The sequence below is a fragment of the Dipodomys merriami genome, unplaced genomic scaffold (assembly GCF_024711535.1).
Source record: "Dipodomys merriami isolate MVZ:Mamm:240054 unplaced genomic scaffold, mDipMer1.0.p SCAF_9, whole genome shotgun sequence".
Classification (NCBI taxonomy): domain Eukaryota; kingdom Metazoa; phylum Chordata; class Mammalia; order Rodentia; family Heteromyidae; genus Dipodomys; species Dipodomys merriami.
Genome location: NW_027206512.1, coordinates 21,715,883 through 21,742,481, shown reverse-complemented (window position 1 = coordinate 21,742,481; position 26,599 = coordinate 21,715,883). Strand labels below are relative to the sequence as shown.

The window sequence follows — 26,599 nt, the reverse complement described above, 5'->3', positions numbered from 1 at the left end:
AAGAACTAAGTGTTAGTTCCTAATACTTTCCATGGTTAATTTTAAACTAGTTTAAATATAGACCTTCAAGAGGCAACCAATGACATTTTACATCATTTATTTCTGTAGACAAAAGACATAATCCTGAAACTCAAGTGAAATCATAATCAATATTAAAGTATATGTGAGAAAAAGTACTCTAAATGGTCTATTTAACAGTACTCTACTTCATCCAATTATATTTCATTGTGTTCATATCGACAAAACAATCTGTAACTATAAAAGCTATTTTTAGACCTTTAATAAACACTCCCAGTTTCTTTTCTGTCCACTAAGGGGGAAAGAAGCCAGAAGTCGGGATTCCTTCGTTCCTTTTCAACACTAAAGTGTTATGTATGTCTGGTTCTTAATGTTGAGAAGCCACCCCCCACTCCACCTTTATTTAGGAGATGTAGTGGATGGAAAAACACCCAGAGCCAGGTGGAATGTGGAGGTGACTCAAGCTTGCATGAAATGGGCCAAATGGAATGCAAAACAGGCTAAATGGAATAATGAAGCGAAAGCCAAGCATGAGAAATGTGGTCACAAACATGAAATTCAAACCATTTTCCCAGGAAGAGACAACCAATCAGTAAGGCCCACAAGAAGGAGATAGCCAATCAAAAGCAGCCTGACCCAAGATTAAATAACTTGGGGTACTATACTCTAGACTATCTGCCACCTAGTTTTTCCTTCAATTCTTCTGTCTTGTTAAATCTTTTTATTACCAGCCCTCTGCACCAAAATTGCTAACACTTAACACTCCAGACTGGATAGGACGAAACTGGGATATGTATTCAAATATGTGGTTAATTGCTGAAGACTACAGTCTAACTCTGACCTTAATTCTTGTATGTTAGAATTTTGTTCCTGTGGTAAAGTGGTTTGAGGATTTCAAATCTTGAGATCTACATCCATTTTATAATGAACATAGAGGTCCAAATATTACAAGCCACTGAGGAAAATGTGTGTACCACAGCACATACATTCCATCAGGAAAGAATATGACAAATGATCTCCTTCCATTGTTGGGCTCACTGTTTGTAAAGCAAAGCCCTCCAAGAACTCCATAAACATTTCCTGAGGTCCTGGTTCACACAAGGAATCCAGAACATTCCCTTTACCTATTGTATCAACAAGTCAGGGTAGCAGGGCAGAAAGGATGTCTTAGGTTAGACTACAATAACAAAATTCTTAAAGGAAAGGCTTTATTTTCTCATGGTTCTAGATGCTAGTAGACGATTAAGGACAATTTGTAATGGAAAATTTGGTTTCTGATGGTGGATCTTTTCCTGGCTTACAGACAGATGTCACCTTGTTATCTTTCTGCATCCTGTATAAGAAACAGTGTGCCCTCCCCAACCCTCTCTATCTGTTTCTCTTTCCTTTTACTTTCTTCCTTCCTTTTCCCTTCCTTTCTTCCTTTCGTGCTGGTACCAGGACTTGAAATCAGGGTCCCATGTTTTCACTCAACTTTCTTACTCAAACGTGGCTACCACTTAAGCTGAGGCTCTAGTCCAGCATTTTGATGGTTAATTGCAGATGGAGTCTCATAGACTTTTCTGTTCAGGCTGGCTTCCAATTGTGATCCTCCATATTTTAGCCTCCTGAGGAGCTAGGATATCTGTGAGTACAATGCCTGACCGTGTTTCTTTAATGAGAGTAGAGAGGGAGGAAAGGGGAGAGAGAAGGGGCGAGAGAGAAGGAAGGAGAGAGGGAGAGAGAGAAGGAAAAGGAGAGAGAAAAAAGGAGAAAGGGAGAGAGAGGAGGAAGGAGAGAGGGGGAGAGAGAAGGAAAGGGAGACAAAAAAAGGAGAGAGGGAGAGAGAGGAGGAAGAAGAGAGGGAGAGAGAGGAGGAAGGAGAGAGGGAAAGAGAGAAGAAAGGACAGAGGGAGAGAGAGGAGGCAGGAGAGAGAATCGACAAAGAGAGAACAGACAGCAACAACAGTGAGAGGGATTCTACTCTTTTTTTTATTGTGAAAATACTGTACAGAAGGGTTACAATTACATGGGCAAGATAATAAGTACATTTCTTATCAAGCATTGTAGCCTCCTCCTTTGTTTCGCCTTCCCTTACCTTCCCAGCCTCCCCCCGCCCTCCACCCAATCCTCCCCACTTCCTCCCCCCCACCAAAGTTGTTAAGTTCGTTTTTGACATAACGATTTGTACATTTAATTGCTGCAATGGGTCCACTGTATCCCTATTTAAACGATTTGGATTCTACTCTTTTTATTAAAAGTAGCTAAGAATTGAGAAAGCACTCTTATGACTTCGTATGCCCATAATTCATTACATCCCAAATCTTCAAATATAGTCACATTGAAGGTCCAAATTTCAACACATGAGTTTGAGGAAGTGAGGGAACACAAAAAAAGGAGAATCTGTAAGTCTCAAAGTCCCCTTGTGTTTTTTTTTTTGCTTGCTGACATTTGAAAACCAGTCTGAGCTCCAAAAGAATGAATTTCTCTTCAAATAACAAAGTTAAAATTCACATATCCTTTCCTATTTTCAGAGTAAATGAATAAAAGAAATAGAAAGACAACATGGTCCCACACAGGGAGAGAACATGCCAAGTTAAAATGAGATAGAACTTCAAACAAGAACTCTACCATTGGGGCTGGGAAGGTGGCTCAGTGGAAGAGCACTTACTTTGCATGCATGAGGCCTGGGTTCGATTCCTCAGCACCACATAAGCAAAAAAGAAAAAAGCCGGAAGTGGCGCTGTAGCTCAAGTGGTAGAGTGCTAGCCTTGAGCTGAAGAGCTGAGGGACAGCGCCCAGGCCCAGAGTTCAGGCCCCATGATTGGACCCCCCCCCAAAAAAAAAGAGAACTCTACTATGACAGTGAACTAGCAAAGGGACACAGCATTCCAAATGAAAGAGCCTCCACAATATACATAACAGATAGAATTTAGTGTTGGATTATAGCCCAAAATATGAAATCAATATATCCAAGAAGCAATATTGATAAGAACACATTATTAAACATAAGTACAGGAGAGGAGAGACAAATCATTCATGTAGAAACACTTGAAATAATTGATAGTAATAATTTACCCTTAAGAAAGCAGAGCATAGCTCTATATCTTCATATCTTGGCTATATACAGTGACCACCTTTTAAAAATACAGTAAGAAAAAGGTATAAAATTACAGAGAAGAAATGTGACAACTATGACCTCAATCAGATGCCCCACAGGAAGGTCAACACGGATGCCATGTTAATGTCCTTCATATAATAATTATGATACTAGTGAGAGGCTAGCATAATAAGAGAGACTAGGAATAAAGACTTGTTTGAATTTCTTGCTATTATGGTCATATTTTAGTAAATATATAGCTATCCTAAAATAAAGTTTACTCAAAAATAATTTAAAAGAAGAAAGCTTGAAAATTAATGTGAGGGCACTTTATAATTACCTTAATTAACTTTTGCCTAACTCTTTTAAGCTCTTTCAATAGAAATAAAGTAAGATTTCTACCTCAGGAATCACAAAAAGAAAGCTTACAAATAACCATCATGCCTTTTCAACCTAGAGAACAGTAAAGGATAATATATTACTAAAGTAAGGTAAAAGTCTTTCCTTTATATTAGACATCATATTGCAATTTAATGTTGCATTTAAAATTAACAAGGTATAACATTTATTTCCTCAACCATTGTCTCCAATGAGTCACATTGTTTGAGAATCAATTAGAAATAATTCATGTGAAATTTTCATTAGACCAAATTTACTGTGAAATGACTGCCAGTTAATTCTGTATTTCAATTTTCTTGAATTCTTTCCTAATTATTCAGCCTTTTAGTTAGAGCCTCAAAGCACAGCAAGTGCTTTAAAAGCAAATTTTAAGTTATTGTTATATCACCCTAATGGAATAACATACTGTTTTTCCTCTGCCCAGATATGTCATCTCATAAATGCTAGATTGATGAATGCTTGCTACTTACTGCTCCATTCAACACACACTGTCTCTTGGCAATTTTATGAGTGTGATTACAAGTTGCTTTGGTGCCTTAGCTTTCTCCAAAATGCATTATCTCTCAGACTAATTCACACTGGAAGGCTCTATCATTAAAGATACAGATCTTCATCCCTTCTGGAGTTTCATAATTGGTGATCTTTGTTTTTGAAAATTTTGTTATTATCTTCATATATATTTACAAATAGGTTTTAGTTCAACTGGTCTATTGATGCATACAATACATTCCAACAGTCATCTCTTCCATCATTTTCCCCATTCTACCTGTCTCTTCTTCAACCTTTCACCTGAAAGATTCCTAATTCCATTTTTACTTATGTACATTGAGTATTATGACTATTCACCAGCATTGCTCTCTCTATTCATCCATCCTCCTTCCCTTAGCCTCTACCCCTCTCAGACACATTTCAGCTTCTCAGGATTCATTTTGTTAAGCAGTTTGTTAATTGTTTAAAGGGTCTATACAACGGAAATCTAACCCATACTTTAGTCAGTTTGTGTTTGTGTATGTGTGTGTGTGTGTGTGTGTGTGTGTGTGTGTGTGTGTACATGTATGTCATTTCATATCTGTTTATATTTTAGGTCTAACTTCCATAAATGAGAGAAGACATGAAAAACAGGAGCCCTTTCTCTCTGTAAGTCTTACTTTACTCAACATGACTTTTCCAGGTCCATCTATTTCCCTGCAAATGATATCTTCTTCTTCTTGATGGATTAATCAAATTCCATTATATATCTATCACACATTCCTGATCCACCCATCCAGCCCATTTGGGCTGTTTCTATAGCATTGTTATGGTGAATAGTATAATGATGAGCATGGGTGTTCAGGTGCTTTTATTGAACCCTGACTTGTAATCGTTTTGATAAATACCCAAAAGTGATATTTTTGAATCATAGTTATTGGTTATACTAGTCTACCTTCCCACTAACAATGTAATAGAGTTCCTTTTCCTCCTCATTTTTACCAAGTGTTATTGTTCATACTTTTGATGATGGCTGTGAACAATGACCTAAAATCATAAGAAAATTATCTCTGTAACTGAAATCTTTATTATAGCTTGTGATTTTAAATAAAATCTTTACAAATTTGAGATGTCTCAATAAAGGGTGATATAGCTGCACCTTTAATTTTATTTTTGCATTCAGTATTATTTTGTATTATATCAATTTGGGACTCATATATATATATATGAAGAAAGTAGGGATGAGAATATTTTATTTTCCCAACCAGAAATCCTAGGCCTCTATATTTCTTCTAACTTCTACTTAAAACTGAGCAACGACTTATTTACCTTTATCTTCTTGAAAGTACCTAATCATACTCATCCAGAAGGATCTGACACTTCCAACTCTTCTCCTAGAAGTTTTCCCAACCCCAATGCCAAACATATAGAGTACATTCTGTCTTCCAAGTGTCCACAGAAAAATTTGGCTACCACCTACAACTGATATTCATTTTCCAGCTTACTATATCAGCTTCCAGTAAAAGTTGTTATGTCAACATTTACCAGTCTTATCTAAACCTTCCTGTCTAAACTTTACCCCAGCCATCTACTCATAGGTGGTACTCATGAGAATGTTTTCGAGTTCTTATATTAATTTTTGCTGTGTAGCAAATGACCTCAAAACACGATGACATAAAACAACAGCCATTTCATTTAGCTCAGAATTCTGGGAATAGCTTGCATAGCTGAATATCTGGGGTCATATTCATATTCCAGATCCCTAGCTGTCCTGAGTCAGCTAGCCCAGGAGTCTTCCCAGGCTGTGGTTTCTGATCACCAGTCCCAATATACAAGCATTTTCCAGTGCTAAACACATGGCTAAACTCAGATTTAAGGAGTAAATTGACTCCACTTTTTGGTGGGAGGAGCTACAAAACATCACGGCCATTTGATTTTAACCTACCATAATTATCCTTTAAATGGCTGTTAAAGTAACCTCTAAGAAATTCTCTCTTTCTCTCCCCGCTCCTCTTTTCTTTCTATCTCTCACCCAACCCTTATTCTTCAACTTTTCTGCCATGAGACCTAGGTTTTATGTCTTCCTCTCCACAACCCTACAGCAAACTAATTTTGGGTAAATAATTGCATTGTTCCTTATGTACTAAATGAGAAATTTTGCCTCAGTGAGAACTAAAATCTTTTCTACTTTTAAAAACACATTTTACCTAAGCCCACAGCAAGAAAAACAAGAGTGCAATATTAAAATATAATAGTATAATATTAAGATAGGAAGGAAATGGTGGGGAGGGAGGATGGGAAGGGATGGGAAGGGGAAACAAAGGAGGAGGCTACAATGCTTGATAAGAAATGTACTCATTATCTTGTCCATGTAATTGTAACCCCTCTGTACAGTATTTTCACAATTAAAAAAAAAGATAGGAAGGAAATATTCAGTTTCCCTCATTAAGAGAACTCCATGCTTGTTACTATTGCTCAAATACAGTCCTCCTTCCATGGGTTCTAACTTGATAGCATCTCAATTTTACTTTTCAAAACTCACCTTACTGTCCTTACAAAAACAGACAGCGAATATCTTTTGTCCATTTTGCTTTTAATTTTATCAATATTAATCTAAGAACATTTGGGATATGTTAATTTATTAAATACTTGGTGTATACCTACTACAACTAGGTGCTAAGGATGAAACACTAAGTAAAAACAGGAACAGTCCCTGTCTGCCTATAACTCTATTCCGAGGAAAGAGGCAGCAATTATTCAAACAGTGACATAAAGAGAATAAAATAAAATGTGGTAGTTACAACAAAGAAAATATGCTGATTACTACATCTACATATACAATGAAGTCTAGCCTACTGCTGGGATTCTAAGGAAAACTGCTAGAAAGAGCAAGTTATAAACTGAGATACAACATGTGACCAGAGATTATAATTTACAAAAAAGAAAAAGAAAAGAAAAGAAAGAAAAATATTTTCCACTTGCTAATTGTAGAACATTGGACATGTTTCTTGACCACAGAACCTGAGCCTGCTTCCTTCTCTTTGTGATAAGAAATCATACCTATACGATAGAGTTCTTGTGGACTTTCTTTGCAAAGTAGCTACCATAATAGCTGGCATATTAGTAGGCATCTGTCACAGATTTTTTTGTTATTAAAGCTCATTTACAATCTTTATTGGATCCATTCAAATGTATCTGGGGCTCACATTGGAAAAGCAAGCACTGAAAACCCACAATACTTTTTCTTCAGTTGCATTTCATCTTGAGGGACAATGGACTGAAGGCCTGAAATATAACAACATTTTTAAAGATAAGACCCTGAAAAAAACTACGTTGTCATGCATTTTTTAAGGATGGAAACAATCAGGAGATGGGGTTTCTGAATTTGAAGCTGGGATTTGCTCTTATCTAGCTATGTCATCCGAAACAAGATATTCACCTCATAGCTTTCCTTCTTCAAGGTCACAGAAGCAGTGTTACCTGAAAAACACCTTCCCCTGGAATAGACAGAAGAATGACATGAGCTCCTACACTGAAGAGAACAAGTCTTAATATCTAGTACACCTACTAGATGAATATACTAGATGAATATACTGCATGAATATACTTTGTTTTGTGAGTGAAGAACTCTCACTGTATCCAATGAGGTAAAAAAAAAAATTATTGTTTGTAAGCCAGGTGCTGGTGGCTTATGCATGTAATTCCAGTTATTCAGGAGGCTGAGATCTGAGGATTGCAGTATAAAGCCAGCCTGGACAGAAAAGTCCTTGAGACTCTTATCTCCAATTGACTACCAGAAACTGGAAATGGAGATGTGGCTCAAAGTAGTAGAGCATAGTCTTGAGCACAAAAGCTCAAGAACAGTTTCTAGGCTCTGAGTTCAAACCAGCACACGCTAAAAAATATTATTGTGTGGCTTTTCAGGAAATTGAGACAAAAATGTTGTGATGTGCCAAGTTTATTAACTGATGGATTGTATGATCCAAAATCCAAACTTAGAGTTTCCAATTCCAACCTCATTCTGTGTCTAGTATGAATTGCCTTTTTAGACACTCAAAAAGAGCCACTGATTAATGAACATAATATTACCATAGCAAGAAGATCCCTGTATCCTTTTCAAATCAGTGTTAGATAAATTTTCCTGAGATACTACGTCGAGAAATAGATAGGAATTCATGTTGTTCTAAATGTTTTATATCTGATTTTTTTAACATTAGCACTATGTAAATTATGTTTATTACCATAATTAACAAAGATTTGAGCATAAGCTATAAGATGTACAGAGAAAAAAAAAAACCTGGTTCTCAAAACAAAAGAAACAGGGCGTTTAAAAGCAATGTTTCACTTGCCAACCACATTGTCAAGATGCTCTGTGTAATAAGAATTACCAGTGTCTAAATGCTCGTGGGAAGACATCTCTAACAATGATATCCACCTAGAACTGTCTCACTCCAAAACCTGAGCTTGTCCACCACACAGCCCACGAGATTCATCACAATGGTGATGCCACAAATATTTGAAAGAGGGGGAAAAAAAGAGGTCAACAGGAACTGATTGGTGGGAAAAACACTAAAATACAAAACTCACGGTGAGAAATGGCTTTAAAATTTCAGAGATGAGAAAACAATGCCACTTAGAGCAAACAAATCCTTAATATTCAGCCTTAGCTGGGTTTTCTTTTTTGGTTTGGTTTCCATGACAACCTATATTTATTGAGCAATTCCTTGTGTATTTGCTGAAGGCAGGTAAATCGCTTTCTGTCAGCTTTGGTCAGATGGGGTAGGGGTTGGGGTGTCCAGAGACCTCATTTTGAAGATTTTTTTTAAAAAAAAATCTGTTTTTATAGAAATCCTTTAAAAGTGATGATACTCATTTCTTTTTTTCTTTTTTTCTCTTTTCTTTTTCTCTTTTTTTTTTAATTGTGAAAATACCATACAGAGGGGTTACAATTACATGAGCAAGGTAATGAGTACATTTCTTATCAAGCATTGTTGCCTCCTCCTTTGTTTCCCTTTCCCATCCCTTCCCATCCCCTCCCCCCTTCCCCTCAGCCCCCCTCCCTGTACCAAAGTTGTAAAGTTCATTTTTTAATATAACGTCTTGTATATCTCATTGTTGGCAATGGGTTCACCTGTATCCCTATTTCAACAATTTGTTTTTTTCCCTTCCCCTCCCCAAATTATACCAACATCAAATACAGTGAAAACAGGAGTTACACCGTGGGGGAGAGACATACAAAGCAACAAAGAAATCATCTTATTTAAATATGTTAGAAACAATAGTAAGAAAGAAAAACCATTTGAGTCCTTATCTCGGGGTTCATTTCACCTAACATCAACTTATCTGACTGTTATGGTTTCCCTTATTTACAATAACTGGTATATGTCTGAGATGGTACTCATTTCTTAAGTTTTGTGGCAGGCATTGTCTGAAAGAAAGATTAGTATCCATTAAAAGGAAGAATTTAAAGGAAAGGGAAAAAGAGGAGGAAAGAGAGAGAAGATGAAAAGGAATATATTCAGCAATTTCTCCTGACCACCTAGCTTCAGCCTAGCCATGTTCACTGCTTATCTTCATACTCCTCATGCTTTTTATCTGTACTCACTGCTTTCTCCGCTTTCTGCCCAGAAGCAAAGTGCACACAAGTTGAAGAGAAATGCTGGCTGCCTAGCAGGAGATCCATGTGCCAATCTTATCACCATGGCCTAGATGTCAGTTTTGCAGATTTAGAATCTCACCTGACTAGCATTCTCTGCCCCTCTGAGCACTTCCCTGAATGCAGAATGGAATGGCTTTCCCTATGACCAGAAACTGCCCAGAGATGCAGGAACTGGACAACACACTCAGGGGTCTGACAGTCTGTGGCGTGAAACTGCATCTGATGATAATACTTCTGACAGTAATTCTGCCGGTTTTTCAGAGACCCAGGTGGGAAAAAGTTCAGTGCTCTGTAGCAGTAATTCTTTCACTAGCACACCCTTCAAGGGTTTTTCTAGGCCCTCCTCAACATCTTCTCTTCCTCATCTATAACTTAGAATTGGATTTTAAATAATAATTGCTCCCAAATACTCGAATCAAAACTGATGTTTAGGTACATTTAATATTTTGGGTACATTTAATATTTTGGTTAATATAAAAGATTGGGGTATATCTTTCTTGGCATTCATGTATCACAAAATAATATCAATAAGCATTAGGATTAATAATTAAAGCAAAAACAAAGTTGATAGGCTGGGCATGTGGCTCAGTGGGGTAGAGTGCATGCTTAGCATGCATGAAGCCCTGGGTTTGATTCCTCAGGACCACAGAAACAGAAAAGGCCAGAAGCAGCACTGTGGCTCAAGTGGTAGAGTGCTAGTCTTGAGCAAAGAAGCTCAAGGACAGTGCCCAGGCCCTGAGTTCAAGCCCCAGGACTGGCAAGATAAAATAAAATAAAATAAAATAAAATAATTTTATAAAAGGAAGTTGAAAGTTTTGTTGGTACTGAGGGTTGAATTTGGAGCCTCAACTGCAACTCTATGTCATTTTGCTTACATTTACTTCTTTTAACTTTTTCTGGTCAAGGTGATGTACAGAGGGTTATAGCTATATACGTAAGGTAGTGAGTACATTTATTATTGAACTTGTTAATGTCTCCCTCATTTTTCTCCCACTTTCCTTCCCCTGTTCCTCCCCCCCAAAGTTGTACAGTTTATTTCCAGCATATTGTCTTGTGTGTATCATTGTTTCATTGATTTGCCCTTGTCCTTTGTCTCACCATTCTGTTGTTCCCCTTCCCTTCCTCAAATCAGATAATCATATAATACACAGGATAACAAAATCAAATACAGTGATAACAGGTTACAAAATATAGGGAAAAACACAAAAGAAAAAAGAAATCACATAGGACATTAAAAACAAAAACAACAAAGAAAAACCTCTTGTTTCCATATCTTGGAAATCATTTTGATTGGCATTATCTTACATGGTCATATGTATATAGTTATTGAGCTATTCTGCTTATCGGCTGGGATTGTCCCAGATATATATTAATTATTAAATATGAAGGAAACAATGGGATTTATGTTTCTTTGTGTCTGTCTTATTTCACTTAATATGATTTTTTCCAAGTCCTTCTATTTCCTTACAAATGGGGCGATGTTATTCTTTCTGATGGAAGCACAGAATTCCACTGTGTATACATACTATATTTTCTTGATCCATTCATCTACTGAGGGGTTGGAGGGAGTGTAAACTTGTCCAACCACTCTGGAAAGCAGTGTCGTGGATTCTCAAAAGACTAAACATACAGTTTCCCTGTGACCCAGCAATCCCACTTCTGGGCATTTACTCAATTTAAGCCTTTCTTTAGCATACCAATTGCCATTTTGCTGTTTTGGCTCCTTCATGCAAGTATGTGGAAAAATAAGGACTGATTGAACATAAACACTGTGAAACTCAACTTCCCATCTGATAACCCAAAAAGCCTGGAAAAGATTAGGGCAGGTAATATACCCAGAGTGGATACAATGGTCTAAGGGGGGAATTCACAGTCCTGCACTGCCAGACCAGAACAGGGGAGATTTCTTCCCACTTCCTAAAATTTAAAACTTACAATTTAAAACTTACAAATTGTTTATTTCTGGAGATTTTTTTAATTTAAAATATATGTGTACTGAGGCTGACTAAGAGTAACTAAACTCATGAAAAGTGAATGATACTGTACTCATTCATCATTCTCTTAGGAGTTTCAGATGTCTTTGCCCTACTCAAAACTTACTTGCTGGATCTCTCTACAAAGATGTTCCCAGAGTCCTCACATCATTTTTTTTTAACACATAGTTATTATCTCTGCCACCTCACCAAGCCTTCCTCTCCGATTCACTCTTCTTCTTCACATCTGCATTTCAATGAATCGTAACTTCATGGTCATCTATATCATGCTATTATTCTTTTTTTTAATATTCTTGCCTCTCTCCCATCCCCAATTCTGCAGATTACAAAATCATGTTAAATTTCTCCACCATTTCTTGAGTCTATTACAGTCTTTACATTTTTACCTCCTATCATCTCTTCTGCCTTAACAGCTTTCTCATTTAAACAACTCTCTAGTTTGCCTTTCACCATGCCTACAGAATCATCTTCCTAAATTACACATTTTATCATGTCACTTGTCTGCTCAAAATCTTTTTATCTTCTCCATCGAGTAAGGGAATAGATCTTAGTGTGACATATCAGACTCACTAATACCTTGTTCTGCCCTCCTTGACAGCCTCATTTCTAGCACATTCTCCTCATATCCTGTGTCCCACTATTTCACATGAGGATGGTCAGATTTAGAAACTAAAAACAGGAGATACCTAATGAAACAGCCATGTTTGGAGCCTACCTATACTAACATAGTATTAGTTGTTAATGAGACATTCGCATTTAACCAGGTCAGTTATCCAGCAACATTGATCTTTATAGCAGTCTCCAAATGTATCCCACATTTACAAGCTTATCTGGTCTTATCTGTAATGCTTGTTCTCTTTAAATGGAATTCTCTACCCTATTCCCTCACCTATTGATTTCCCATCCATCCCACAGATTTCTTAGCAATAGACAACATCTAGCTCCTCTTCTCTCATGGGAGAGGCCTTGTCTAAAATGCTGTAATAAGGTGAACATATCACTTCGCTCTCCCTGCCCCCAACATGCTATCAGGGATGGAATGTTTTGTGACATGACTCAAAGAGGTGAAAGTGGGGGTGAAGAAAATATTGCCTAGCATACTAATATCCAGGTATTCTTCTTCCAGAAACAGACTTTAAAATTCACACAACAAAAGACTGTGGATTTCTCTTTGGAGCGTGGTAGAGAATGGGGTCCTTCTAGGGACCATGTTTGCTTGATTAGATACTTAGTAAGATAATAACAGAAACTCTCCATATTTCTCCACCTTCGTAGCTGCTGAGTGGATGAGGTCCCAGAAGGATATGATGAGAATGAGCTTTGATTAGGAAAGATCCCAGGGAATGGGCAAGAGAGCGGGCGCCTGAGGAAAAGATGATTTCAAGGAGAATGCCCTAGAGAAGGAGGCAGTGGGGAAGAGCTGGAGAATGAATCTGCCCTTCCAAAGGCCTAGGCTTAAATGATGAGGTTCAAAGTCTTCCATTCCCCTTCTCAACTAGTTAATGAACAGTCACTGTATTCTCTTCAGAGGTGACAGAGGTTATTCCATAGGTGCCCAGTGCACACTTGCTTTAGGGGAAAGTGTGCAAAGAGCATCTGGAACTGGGAGGAAAGTGTTCCCCCTATGTTCTGGATACAAGCCATCACAGTTCTCCTGGGAGTGGGAGTGTTAAAGGGCTACTGAGAGCATCTGCCCAATAGGGAAAGGGTCCACTTGAACCCTGACCTAATCCTCCCTAGGAAACCTCATGACATGCCCCAAAGACACAGAGTGTCAGGAAATCTGCAAAGCACTGTACAGACAACTCTGTGTAAGCGCTTAATACCTCTGCTTTATTTTTACATAGAAGGTGGATTTATTGAGGATGTCATTGGGAAATTAAATTTGCACTCCGGATTTACATCGAACAAACTTAGTACTAGAGAATGCATAAATATGTGTTCCTTCCTTCCCAGGATTAGGCAGCTTTTTTGTATTCCTACACCTTGGGCCATTTGGGCAGAAAGATGATCTGGTTTGCTGTTTGACTACTGAAAAGAGAAAGTTGCTAGAGGAATGAGAGATCACACTGATGAAATCATAAGCAAGACTCTGTGTCTTGCTTCCACTCACTTTTATGGTCAAATAAAGTGAAGAAAATGGACTTTTTGTGTTTAAGAAGTTGAAAAATGTGAGAGCATCCCTGTCAGCTGATTGCCAGGAACCAGGAAAAGGATCAGGGAACAAGGGACCCCTGTGAAGGTCCCAGCCCACAGCTAGTGCTGACTAATGACGCTTAGAAGTAGGAGCATGATGGCCTGGAAGGTCAGAGCGGCTGCCCAGCTGAATTTGATCTTGGGTAGTCGAAGTGCAGAAGAACTGAAGACAAATGCAAAAGAGCATGTCTCCCTGGTCTGGACAGAGAGGATTCTACTTCAGTAGATGGCGAGACATATCTCTGAGGCCCAAAGACCTCCTTTCTGACTGAGCTTGTCTCCAGAATAGTTATAAAATATTCAGACAGGGGAGGAAGGCTTGTTTTATCTCAAACAGAATTTCATTCAGTCACCAACAATCAGTCAACTCCTATCTGCTCTCTGTTGTGTCTCTCCCTCCTATTCTGGTTCCCTTTTATGAAAAGTAATGATCTTAACAAATTCAGGACTGCCTAAACTCCAGATCCTCATGAGTCAAGTACAGGAGCATATTCCACAAGCACAGGTGTACAAAGCTACTGTATTGAGCAGGTTCTCTCAAGTTTTGAGGGCACTCTGCTATGCATAGCCAGGACCAGTTTGTGTGGTTCAGTGCCATGTGAAAATGCTGAGATTCTTGTTCAAACATTAAGAATTTTAAGAGTACAAAGCTCTATCAGGTTACATGCTCATAAAGCCAACTTTAACCACAGACTACTATACACTTAGCACTCACATGTGTGGTGGGGACTAGGATACTAAAAAGACAAGTCAAGAAACTGAGGCTGAGTAAATTTATACAATGTACCCATAGCAAGCAGTCAAGTTCACATTATAATTCAACTGACAGGTTTTCAAATGAAATCTCCAGAATCCAGGTGGATAAGAATGAAGATGCAAAATGCGTTGAGTTCTGCTGTTGATGTTGTTTAGGGAGGGAGGGGGGCAGGAAGCATATCACACAGAGCCTGCTGTTTTGAATCTCCTAGCTTGCATGTTGTCTACACTTCAGGACTGGGGTAGGAAAATGGCCCTGTAGCTCAAGTGGTAGAGCGCTCGCCTTGAGCTGAAGAGCTGAGGGACAGCGCCCAGGCCCAGAGTTCAGGCCCCACAACTGACAAAAAGAAAAGGAGGATGCCAAAAAAGAATCAGATTAAGAATCAAGATTAAATTAAACAATTAAAATGCATACAAAAGCTGTGGTAAACAATATATCAAAATAATAAAGGTGGGCTGGGGTAGGTTATTTTACAACATTGCATTGTTATGTGAAGTTCTCTGTTTCCAGTCCAGCTGCAGTTCCTCTGTGACTACCAAGTCCCCAGCAGCACAGGTTTATGAAGGTTGATACAAGTTAGGACAGAGTAGATGATGCAGAGCTTTATCTGTAGCCATGATATTTTTATTTTCTTTTCTCTTTTATTTTATTGTGAAAATACTGTACAGAGGGGTTACAATTACATGGACAAGATAATGAGTACATTTCTTATCAAGCATTGTAGCCTCCTCCTTTGTTTCCCCCTTCCCATCCCTTCCCATCCTCCCTCCGCCCCCACACCCAACCCTCCCCGCTCCCCCCCCCCACCAAAGTTGTAAAGTTCTTTCGACATAACGACTTGTACATCTCATTGTTGCAATGGGTCCACTTGTATCCCTATTTAAATGATTTGTTTTTAAATTATAGAACTTTTATTAATGTTTTCTACTTGATTTAAACCTAAGAATCTTTCTGTAACAGTATGTAGTGGCACACAGCCTTCTTTTTTGCCTTCAATTTCATTATGGCTTAGAATGGCACTGTTAAGAACTAATTACATTCTTGATGCTCAAGAGCATTATGTAATTACATAATTTACATAATGCCCATCATTTATGGTATACTCGGCATGGCATAAAGTAAGTGACATACACCAACTCTGTCCTGCAAATTCTAAAGAATATTCTGACTCATTAGGTAATAGGTACTCAAGCATCCCATTTGGATAGCATTTTACTCATTATTATTCATCTGAATATAGCATAAAAGTAATGCCTTAGATACCTGATGTAAAGCTATAGCCTTTGCTTGTTTTCGCCATTAGTTTAAAACTCCTGGGAGCCGGGGCTGGTGACTCATGCCTATAATCCTAGCTACTCAGGAGGCTGAGATCTGAGGATCACAGTTCAAAGCCAGCAGGAAATTCCGTGAGACTCTTATCTCCAATAAACCACTAGAAAACCGGCAGTGGTGGTTTGGCTCAAGTAGTAGAGTGCTTGCCTTGAGTTGAAGAGAGCAGGGACAGTGCTCAGGGCCAGAGTTCAAGCCTCACAATCGACAAAAAAAAAAAAAGCCTATGTCCTTCTCCTCATTAACCTAGACATTTAAATGTCTTCTAACTTCCACTTAACTATCACACTCATGGTTCTTCCCAACCGAAGTTGCATGCTACTCTCCTAAGAAGGCTTCCTTAATCCTCTCAATCTCAAGCCTCTATAATCAAAGGTTTTAGGTATTACTTATACATGTAAAATTCTCCTCTTCTCTACTAGAGAATAAAACTCTTGGAACAGTCTAAATATAGTTCATCTTTGTATCTTCAATACTTGGCACTTGCTATGTGTGAAGTGAATAAATAATCACTAGGTGAATAAATGATCTGTGCAGCTTTTTATGATAACTACTCGTGCATGTATTCTTTCCCTTTGGAAAAAAATCAATTCTCCCTATTTACCCCTCCCCTCACACTTAGAAGGTGTGCGTGTGTGTGTGTGTGTGTGTGTGTGTGTGTGTGTGTGTGTGTGTGTGTGTGTTTTCTCAAGGTCAGCTTTCAGTAATTTCTAATCATTAGATTCCAATCTGAAGGAAGTTTATAAAAATGACATATTTGATTTTACACATGAAACTAGTGTCACCTGAGATGATATTGCCAAGCCAATAACATGACTGCTGATTGAGTACCATTTTCTATGCTTTGGAAAGGTTCATAACATCGACACCCCCTCTGAGGTGTTTTTAAAAGTTGCTAATGTTTAATTATCATTAAGGCAAACAGCTACCTAGTCCATACCTAAATGATGAAATAATTCCATTATGGATTTCATCCCAGAGTTTAAATGAATGATTGTTGCACTGAACTCAATAGACTAGAACTACATGGAGCGTATTTTTAATGGTATTAATTTGTATGAAACTCTACTAGTTACTAAATCTTCAGGCACAACCAAACAGGCACAACCAAACGTGTTCTCAGAATTTTACTTCTTCCTATGCTTAGCTACTTTTTAAAGAAGTATTTTGATTCCAGCACATTTTCCTACCCTTCCCTGGGAGCACTCCTCAACTTGTGTGCATAACGTGCTCCCTCATCTCTATGTACCTCCTCCACACCCTGTTCTCATAGTTCAGATATTCTATAGGCTTAAGGAACAATAGGTAAGCCTATTAAAGCTGGTTGAAAGGTTACATTTTAGAAAAGTCTGGTGGCAATTACAGAATTTTGGGTTCTTATTCCTTTCACTTTTTAAACTATTCCCAAGACTGGTCCACTACAAGAACTTTGAAACCATTTATTTAACCAACTGGCAAAATTCATAATGTTTCTTTATCTTTCCATTTGCAAGGTAGATCATTTCGGTAAACTTTTGTTCCAAAGTTGGACATACCAAAGCTAATAGGCAGAAGACAATGGTACATAAGCAGCAAGATTTTCATCAGGGTATGAAAGCATCCTACCCTCTTTACCTAGGAAATGGCATATAACACTGTAAATGTTTACTGTAAACAACAAATTTGAGAGGTTATTCCCTGTTTGGCTCAAGTTATTTTATATTGATGGAGATGCATTGTATTCATAAACTACACTGTTAAATAGCAACTCCTTTCTTTGTACAACTACTTTAAAATAATAAAAAATAAATTAAACAATGGGGGTTCACACCTGTAATCTTACCTATTCAAAAGGTTGAGGTCTGAGTTTAAAGCCAGCCTGCACAGGAAAGTCCATAAGACCCTTATCTCTGATAAACTGCCTTCCAAAAAGCTGAAAGAGGCACTGTGGCTCAAGTGATAGAGCACTAGCCTTGAGTGCAAAAGCTCAGCCTAGGTCTTGAGTTCAAGCCCGAGGACCAGCACAAAAAGAAAGGAAGGAGGGAAGGAGGGAAGGAGGGAAGGAGGGAAGGAAGGAAGGGAGGGAGGAAGGGAGAGAGGGAGGGATGCTGTTTTGTATGCTGTTGAGCATACAAAAACAAAAATATAAAAAAATAATCTCTTTTTCAACATAACTTTTTAATTAATGGGCCTTTGGTTATTTTCAACAGTATTGTAATAGATTTTCCTTAAGTTTTTATTAGGTGCTCTTATGAAAGCAGTAGAGATGAGAGAAAGAATGTAGGGAAATAAATAAAGCATCTTCCTAGGATTAGTCAATGAGGTGGAATTCCTTACTTAAATATGGTTTCAATAGGAATAGAAACATTATTTTCCATAGGACACATACATCCTGAAGCCTCACATCAATGCAGTAATTCAACTTCCAACAAGAATTCCATTTTCACACGAGTGGTTAGGAAACATATTCCTCTTTCTCACTCTCTGCCACTTTTAACATTGATCTTAATAATGATACTTATTAGGACCTGCACCTGGAGAGTACCTAAATTATTCCAGATGCTGGACTAGGCATTATACTGGTTTAATCTCATTTCATCCTTTTTTTTTTTTAATTTTTTTTTTTGATCTAGTAGTGGGGCCCAAACTCTGGGCCTGGGCACTGTCCCTCAGCTCTTCAGCTCAAGGCTAGCGCTCTACCACTTGAGCCACAGCGCCACTTCCGGTTGCTTATGTGGTGCTGAGGAATCGAACCTAGGGCCTCAGGCATGCAAGGCAAGAGCTCTACCACTGAGCCACCTTCCCAGCCCTCATTTCATCCTTTTAACTCACCCTATTTATTATTTATTTTGACTTGGTAGATGGAAACATAGTAAGGCTAAACACTTTGTACACAGCCTCACAGTTAAGAAGAAGCTCTGGGATTGAAGTCCAGGTCTTGTTGGAATAAGGATTTTTTTTTTTTGGTTGGTCGTGGGGCTTGAACTCTGGGCTTGGGTGCTATCCCTGCACTCTTTAGCTCAAGGCGAGGGCTCTACCGCTTGAGCCACAGCGCCACTTCCGGTTTCCTAGTGGTTGAATGGAGATAAGAGTCTCACGGCTGGCTTTGAACTGTGATCCTCAGATCTCAGCCTCCTGAGTAGCTAGGATTACAGGTGTGAGCCACCGGCGCCCTGCTGAATAAAAAATTTTAAACTCATAACCTTTGCACTGTAATAGATCAGAAGCAAGTCTTCTCTCCATCCTCAAGAACACTGGTTTGGCTACCAGTTCAGATATTTTAAAATCCAGTTAAGAGTTGAGAGGTAGATAAGTTGTGGTACACTATCTAGGAGCAGATTCTCTTCAGGCATAAAACAAGTTAAAAAGGAGAGAGAGAGAGAGACAGAGAGAGAGAGAGAGAGAGAGAGAGAGAGAGGAGATGTTTTTGAAGTACTATTTGTGGTTCACTGAGTAGACAAAAAGGTTCTTAAAATATTTTAAAATAATATATTAGAAATAGGTTCAATTAGTGTACACCTGGAAATACTTTTAAAATGGTTTTAAAGAGCAAGTAAGACACAAGGTTTTCTTCTGCTTTTTAATAAATGTCAAACCATGGCACATCATTATCTAGCATGTATCTCAAAGTGTCTGAACATTTTCTTTTTTTTTTTTTTTTTTTTGGGTCCGGTCGTGGGGCCTGAACTCTGGGCCTGGGCGCTGTCCCTCAGCTCTTCAGCTCAAGGCTAGTACTCTACCACTTGAGCTACAGCACCACTTCCGGCTTTTTTCTTATGTGGTGCTGAGGAATCGAACCCAGGGCCTCGAGCATGCAAGGCAAGTGCTCTACTACTGAGCCACCTTCCCAGCCCCTGAACATTTTCTTATTTGGCATACATCTTGCAAAAAAATAATTATACTTACTACAGTAAGCAACATTAAGGAGGAGGTCTGTGCTTGTGAAGAATTTTGCTTATTTGATTCCTTTTAGGTAAGCTGAAGAGAAATGACAAAGGACATTTTTAAGCCTCTGGGAATATCTCTGCTTCACATCTATTTATGTTTGGAATTTTAAACTTCAATGAGAATAACAAAATATGGAAAGAAAACATTCACCTTCAAAGTATAGTTGATCAATATTTTTTTGAGAATATAAGTACTAACCATAGATGTGGAGTAAACATACTGCAGAACCAACCTGTGGAAAGTTCCAAAAAGAATCCCAATTATGTATCACTTTGAATAATTACTGGTTTTAGGATATTATTTTTAAGCATTATCGTCTATATATTTTCTTAATAAAGAATTTCAGACTACTTTAAATACCATTCACCGACAGGTCCAGGGAAGAATGAGAAGCTTCAAGACATGCCAACTAGATGCTATTATAAGATACACAATCCTAGGAGTCAGTAATACATGCAGGGTAGGGTAGAATATTTGCACATTATGTTCTGGAACTAATGCTTGGCTGACAGATGATCACATGGGAACAGCTTCCTTCACAGAGAAAAAAATATTTTGAAGCATAAAAGAGTTTTTTTAAGACCAGATGCTCCCATACGAAACAATATTTACCAACCAAGCAGAGAAAAAAAAAACAGCATAAAAAGACTTTAAGCCCAGCACCAGTGGTTCAGGAGGCTGAGATCTGAGGATCATGGTTCATAGTAAGCCCAGGCAGGAACGTCCATGAGACTTTTATTCCCAACTAATCATAAAACCTCCACAAGTAGAGCTGTAGCTCAAGTAGTAGAGCACTAGCCTTGAGAAAAAAAGCTCAGAGACAAGAATCCAGGCCCTCAGTTCAGGCCCCATGACCAGTCCACCCCTACATACCCATGCACACAAATTTTATTTCAAGGAAATATAGATATACTTTTTGTCCTCTTGACAGTTGCTACTAAAACCTACTAATTACTCAGGGCCAAGGGAAATCTGCAAATCTTACCATATGCTAGGTTCCTCTGTGAGGGTTATCTTGAGTTTCATGTTTCATAATTATTAGTTAGGTTAAACTACTGACAACAATGCCTTTTGGGAGACATAATTTCTTGAATAAATTTGGTTTTAAATTCCATGCTATCAAAATATAGATTTACTAAAAGATAAGCTCTTGAAGTGTCAGGGTTTGTTTTATGTTGTTTTCGTTTTTTGTCAGCCCTGGGGCTTGAACTCAGGGCCTGGGCTCTACCCCTGAGCTCTTTTTGCTCAAGGCTAGCACTCTACCACTTTGAGCCACAGCTCTACTTCCAGCTTGTGGGTGGTTAATTGGAGATTAGATTCTCATAGGAACTTTTCTGCCTGGGCTGGCTATGAACCGTAATCCTCAGATCTCAGCATCCTGAGTAGCTAGGGTTACAGGCATGAGCCACCAGCTCCTGGCTCAGGGTTTGCTTTTTGGTTGTTGCTGTTGTTTTTTTAAACACAACTGTTTTATATAACTTGTATAGTTCTATCACCTAACATACTTGGCACTGAAATAGGTACTTAATAAATGTTTTGTTTGAATGAATGAACACGAACAATGCTCCGAATATATTAAGGCCAGTTATAAGCAGATTATATTAAAATAAAGGTCTTCTTAAGAAAAGTTTGGTCCAAAAGCTATGGGTACTGAGTATATCTTTGACTTTCTTTACAAAAGTTTGTATTCAGGCTGTTTGTTATTTAAATAACATGTTGTTGCTGGGCATTGTGTATGTGTCTCTTGGACTCAAGAGGCTAAGTCAGGAGGATTGTAAGTTTGAGGCTATCTGAGCTACGTAGAAAATCTTGTCAAAACAAAAACAAACGAACAAAACATGTTAATTGGCCCAAATATCCTACTCCAATGTCTGTGTCATTTGCTTCGACCATGGGCAATAGAATGGAGTGGAAAATGTGAAAGATAACTGAAGAGTTCACCCAACAGGCTTTTGCAAGGTAGAGATCCTTATGGGCCAGCCTACATTCAAAAACTTCAAGCCAGAGAAATCAATGGTATAAATTTCCATCTGAGGCTGAAATTCCTAGAAACTACGTGGATGCTAGTGTAAATCCTGGAGTCCAAAGGCTGGAGAGCCTGTAGTTTTGACAATCAAGGCTGCAGGAAAAAAAATTGTGTATCCTGGTTTTTAAAATCCCACCTTACACCAACCAGATAGGACTAAAAGTGGAGTCAGAGATAAAGCCAGAACATTGGACAGGAAGGTCCATAGGTGTCTACCACCCTTTCCAATGCTTTAAGGCAAGCACATAGCCCAGATGAGCTATTTCAAAAGTATAAATGAGCATTTTTTTGTAAAATGTCAATTTACTTTTAAGTAATGGTGTTCAAACTTATTTTATTAGCAATTCATGGTAATAATAGAAAATCCTCAAATACAAACATGTATGCTTTGTTTAAAAATAAATTTATTTTATTCCATGGTAACATTGACAGTTTACATAGACAAGTATTAGTATGTGAAAATAATTATAAAACACTTTTTGAAAAGTTACAAATGTCTGTAAAATTCTTTCTTGATATCAGAGTTGTAAAAGACACCACTAAAGTTTCAAGATCAGTACAAAATTCCCAAGCTTGAATTGGCAGGAGAGATTTTTTTAAATAAGTTTTTTATTGTGAAAATACTGTACAGAGGGATTATAATTACATGAGCAAGGTAATGAGTACATTTCTTATCCAGCATTGTTGCCTCCTCCTTTGTTTTTCCCCTACCATCTTGTCCCTCCCACCTCCTCAACTACACCTCCACCCTCCAATCTCCCTTATCCACATAATGTCTTGTACATCTCATTGTTGCAATGAGTCCACCTGTATCCTTATTTAAACAGTTTGTTTTTTCCCTTCCCCTCCCAAAATTATACCAACATCAAATACAGTGAAAACAGGGGTTATACCGTGGGGGAGGGACATACAAAGCAACAAAAAAAATCACATGGTACCTTATAAATACATTAGAAACAATAGCAAGGAAAAAAAACCACTTGTGTCCCTATCTTAGGGTTCATTTCACTTAATATCATCTTATCTGAGCTTTTCTGCTTATCCCAGACATATACTAGTTACTGCAAATAACTATGGGACCTAGGTTTCTCCAAGTCTTTCCATTTCCTAACAAATGGGGCAATGTCATTCTTTCTGATGGAGGCATAGAATTCCATTGTGTATATATACCACATTTTCTCGATCCATTCATCTACTGAGGGGCATCTGGGTTGGTTCCATATGTTAGCTATGGTAAATAATGCTGCAATAACCATAGTTGTGCTGGTAACTTTAGTATGGTCTTGTTAGTGATCATTTGGGTAAATGCCCAAATGCTTCAATAAGGGAGCTAAAAAAATAGAATGGAAGAAAGATAGCCTCTTCAGTAAATGCTGCTGGCAAAACTGGTTAGTCACCTGTAGAAAACTAAGATCCTTATATATCACCCCGCACCAGAATCAACTCCAGATGGATCAGAGACCTTGGAGTCAAAGCAGACACCCTGAAAACATTACAGGATGGAATAGGAGAAACCTTAGGTATCCTTGGCACAGGCCGAAATTTTCTCAATAGAGACCCAGAAACACAACAAATCAAAGAAAGGTTGGACAAATGGGATTGCATGAAATTGCAGAGCTTCTGCATGGCAAAGGACATAGCTAGCAAGATCAATAGAAAGCCCACGGATTGGGAGAAAATCTTCATTAGTCATACCACGGACAAGGGTCTCATATCTAAAATATACTTGGAATTCAAAAAATTAAATCCCCCAACCACAAATCCTCAAAGAAACAGCTGCCCAATAAATAAGTGGGCTAAAGACTTGAAGAGAAACTTCTCTGAAGAGGAAATAAGAATGGCCAATAAACACATGAAGAAATGCTCAACCTCTCTAGCCATAAAAGGAATGCAAATCAAAACATCATTGAGATTCCGCCTCACCCCAGTTAGAATGGCTATAATCAAGAACTCTAATAACAACAGATGCTGGAGGGGATGTGGACAGAAGGGAACCCTACTGCACTGTTGGTGAGAGTGTAAACTTGTTCAACCACTTTGGAAAGTAGTATGGAGTTTTCTCAAAAGACTCAACATAGAGCTCCCCTATGACCCAGCAGGAGAGATATTATTGGCCAGCCAACTTCAATTCAGAATAGTATTATTTCATGTTTTTAAATAATCTAATGAACATTTTTCCCAAGAACTTTTAGTATCAAGGAAGATACAGAAAGTAGAGAAGACAAAAATGAGTTAAAGGACACTTGAAAATAAGGCATACACAAAATGAATAATTTATTTATAATCTTGTTATACAGAGATCCTTAATAGATGAACATCAAGTCTGAAAAATTTTATTTGGAAAACTGTCAGATTTTTAACTTGGCTCTTAATTGACAGGTAAGCAAAATTTGTACTATTAGACCCTTCCTCCCAACCCAGTTTTACTCGATATTACGTATGCTAGAAGAAGCTACAACAATCTCATTTTCTGTCTGAATTTCCTATTTCAATGTGACTATGGACTCTTCGTTGTAAAGAAGAATTTACAGATATTTTGAAAAAGAAGCTTCTTGGCTGGCAGACACTATGTGCAGTCACTTCGTTTTGTAAGTGAGTCTCGTAATTCAGGTTTAAAAATTCCATATTCTGTGGAATGTTGACTAAATGTAGATTTTCAGGTTAATGCAGTCCTTACTAAACACACTGTATAGCTGATGGAGTAGTTGACAAAATGGTTCAAGTAACAGATAGGATGATCCTGAGTTTGCGGTACCAAAATCAACCTGAGAGAACCAGATCTGCTGCTGTTGCTTTAAGATCAAATGAATGAAGGTAAGGTCATAACCACTGCTTGCCTGAGGTCTACAGTGCTGTCATTGCCTTTCACAGCCTCTTCCAGGGCCATTATTTATATTTTATTGAGCATAAATACTTACTCAGGGTGTGAAGAATGTCAAGCATTTACTTTTCTGTCTTTGTTCATTAACCAAGCACTGGGGCAAAAATCTGTTTGTGCTAGTAGTGTAAGATATTACTCATATCACTGAGACTTCAAGAGGGAACAAAGAAACAATAAAAGTCAACTCCATACAACACACGATATGATCAGCAAACCTGACAGGGTCTCTGTCTTCTGTGTTTCTGCAGAAAAATGTCCTGCACATCTCAGAATCCTAGCAAAACACAGTTCTGTAGAAAACCTCAGATTTTATTACTGAGCTAAGATCCACAAACAGAAGCTAATAAGAATGAGCACCATTTTTTAATTTGGGCAAATCTTGGCCCTACCAATTCCTAACTCTCCAAATCCAGGTTAGAATGCCTAAATTCTTTGGATTCTTTCCTGTGTGGGAAACAGAGATGAAAGGAAATACTATATTTCAAGTTAAGCATATAGTAAGTATGTGAACATGGTAGCTTTATTATTGATTCAGTCCTTAAGCTCTAAATCCCTGCCCACTTTTTAAATTTTATATGTAATCCTGGTGATACAATTTCAGAGAAAATCTGTAGAAATGTCCCTTCTTATGACTGCTACCTACACATGTACTTTTTACTAGACTATAATAAAATTATTATTAAAAATAATAACAAACAACACAAACTAATATTACAAATAAAAATACAAAAGTAAAATACATATTCAAAATTCATTTCTACTAGCTGTTTTCCTGAGGCATGTTCTGTCCATTTTCAAATGAGTAATGCACACTTTGTAACTCCCCGCCAGCCCGGAGGTACCTTAATAGCCTGAAAGAATGAAGGAAAGAAGAGAAATTTTAAAGCTCTGTACTGTGTAATAACCATAATCATAATCATCATAATCATAATCATCATAAATCCAGAAGCAGCATTTCTGTTTTGGTTTATTGTTGTTGTCCTTACAATAAATTAGGAAACTATTATAATCAATTAATGGGCATTTACTACCTACTCCATTAGGGAATTACTAGGACGTTTGGGCAAAGTAGAGAGTTTTGTAGTTTCTTGAGTTGTTTTTATTTCTTTGTTGATTTGGAGCAGGGAGGAGAGTTTTGAGATAGTGTCTTGCTATGAAGCATAGGCTGGCTTTGAACTGATGATCCTCCTGTGTCAGACTTCTGCGTGCTGGTATTACAAGTATATATTACCATGCTCAGCAAGGATAGACTGTACATAGAGAAAGCTATGGAAAGTCACTACTTTTTCATGGTGAATGTGAAGAAGGAAGTGTGTGGTCTGACCACAATGGCCTCCCTTCTGATCTAAAAGGATAAAACTACTTCTTTGAAAAGCAGGAAAGAAATAATCTGTTTCCTTTCCGTGTGAAATATACCTTACCTCTCAACCACCATTCTTGTGAAGCAATATACCAACTCACTTACAGCCAGTTCCAAGTTTTGTGTTCTTACAATCAACTCTATCCAGCCTGATTCTTTTAGGCCATTCTGTGTGCCCTGCTGTAGCCTTTCTGCAGGGATTCCCCCTAGTTCCCATTCTAGGTACTCTATTGACCACTTCTGGCTGGGTTTGGCTAGGAGAAAGCATGGACTGAAGATGTGAAAGTGGAAAAGATTGTTTTTGTTTGTGTTTTTCTCCACTATTTCTTCCCCCCCCCATCCTCATTTCCGTTCTAGAAGTAGCTATTTCCACACTACCCAATGTTGCCTGGTTACAGGTGCTTCTCCAGAGCTCTTCAAATGCTAAGGTAACACTTAATCCAGGCTGCCCAACATAGGAAGAGTAACAGCTCTCTACGCTTGTGTCAAGGAGCCATGACATTCTT

The 26,599-nt window shown here is 38.0% G+C and overlaps 1 protein-coding gene across 1 annotated transcript in view; it reads right to left on the bottom strand.

Moving 5' to 3' along the window:
• Nucleotides 1-22,320: 22,320 nt before the first annotated feature.
• The window catches only part of Btc (betacellulin), a 53,805-nt gene continuing 49,526 nt past the window's right edge, over nt 22,321-26,599 (bottom strand). Inside the window, exon 6 of the mRNA XM_070013025.1 lies at nt 22,321-25,584. The gene's annotated coding sequence lies outside the window, so the exon portion shown is untranslated. The remainder of the gene's footprint in view (nt 25,585-26,599) is intronic.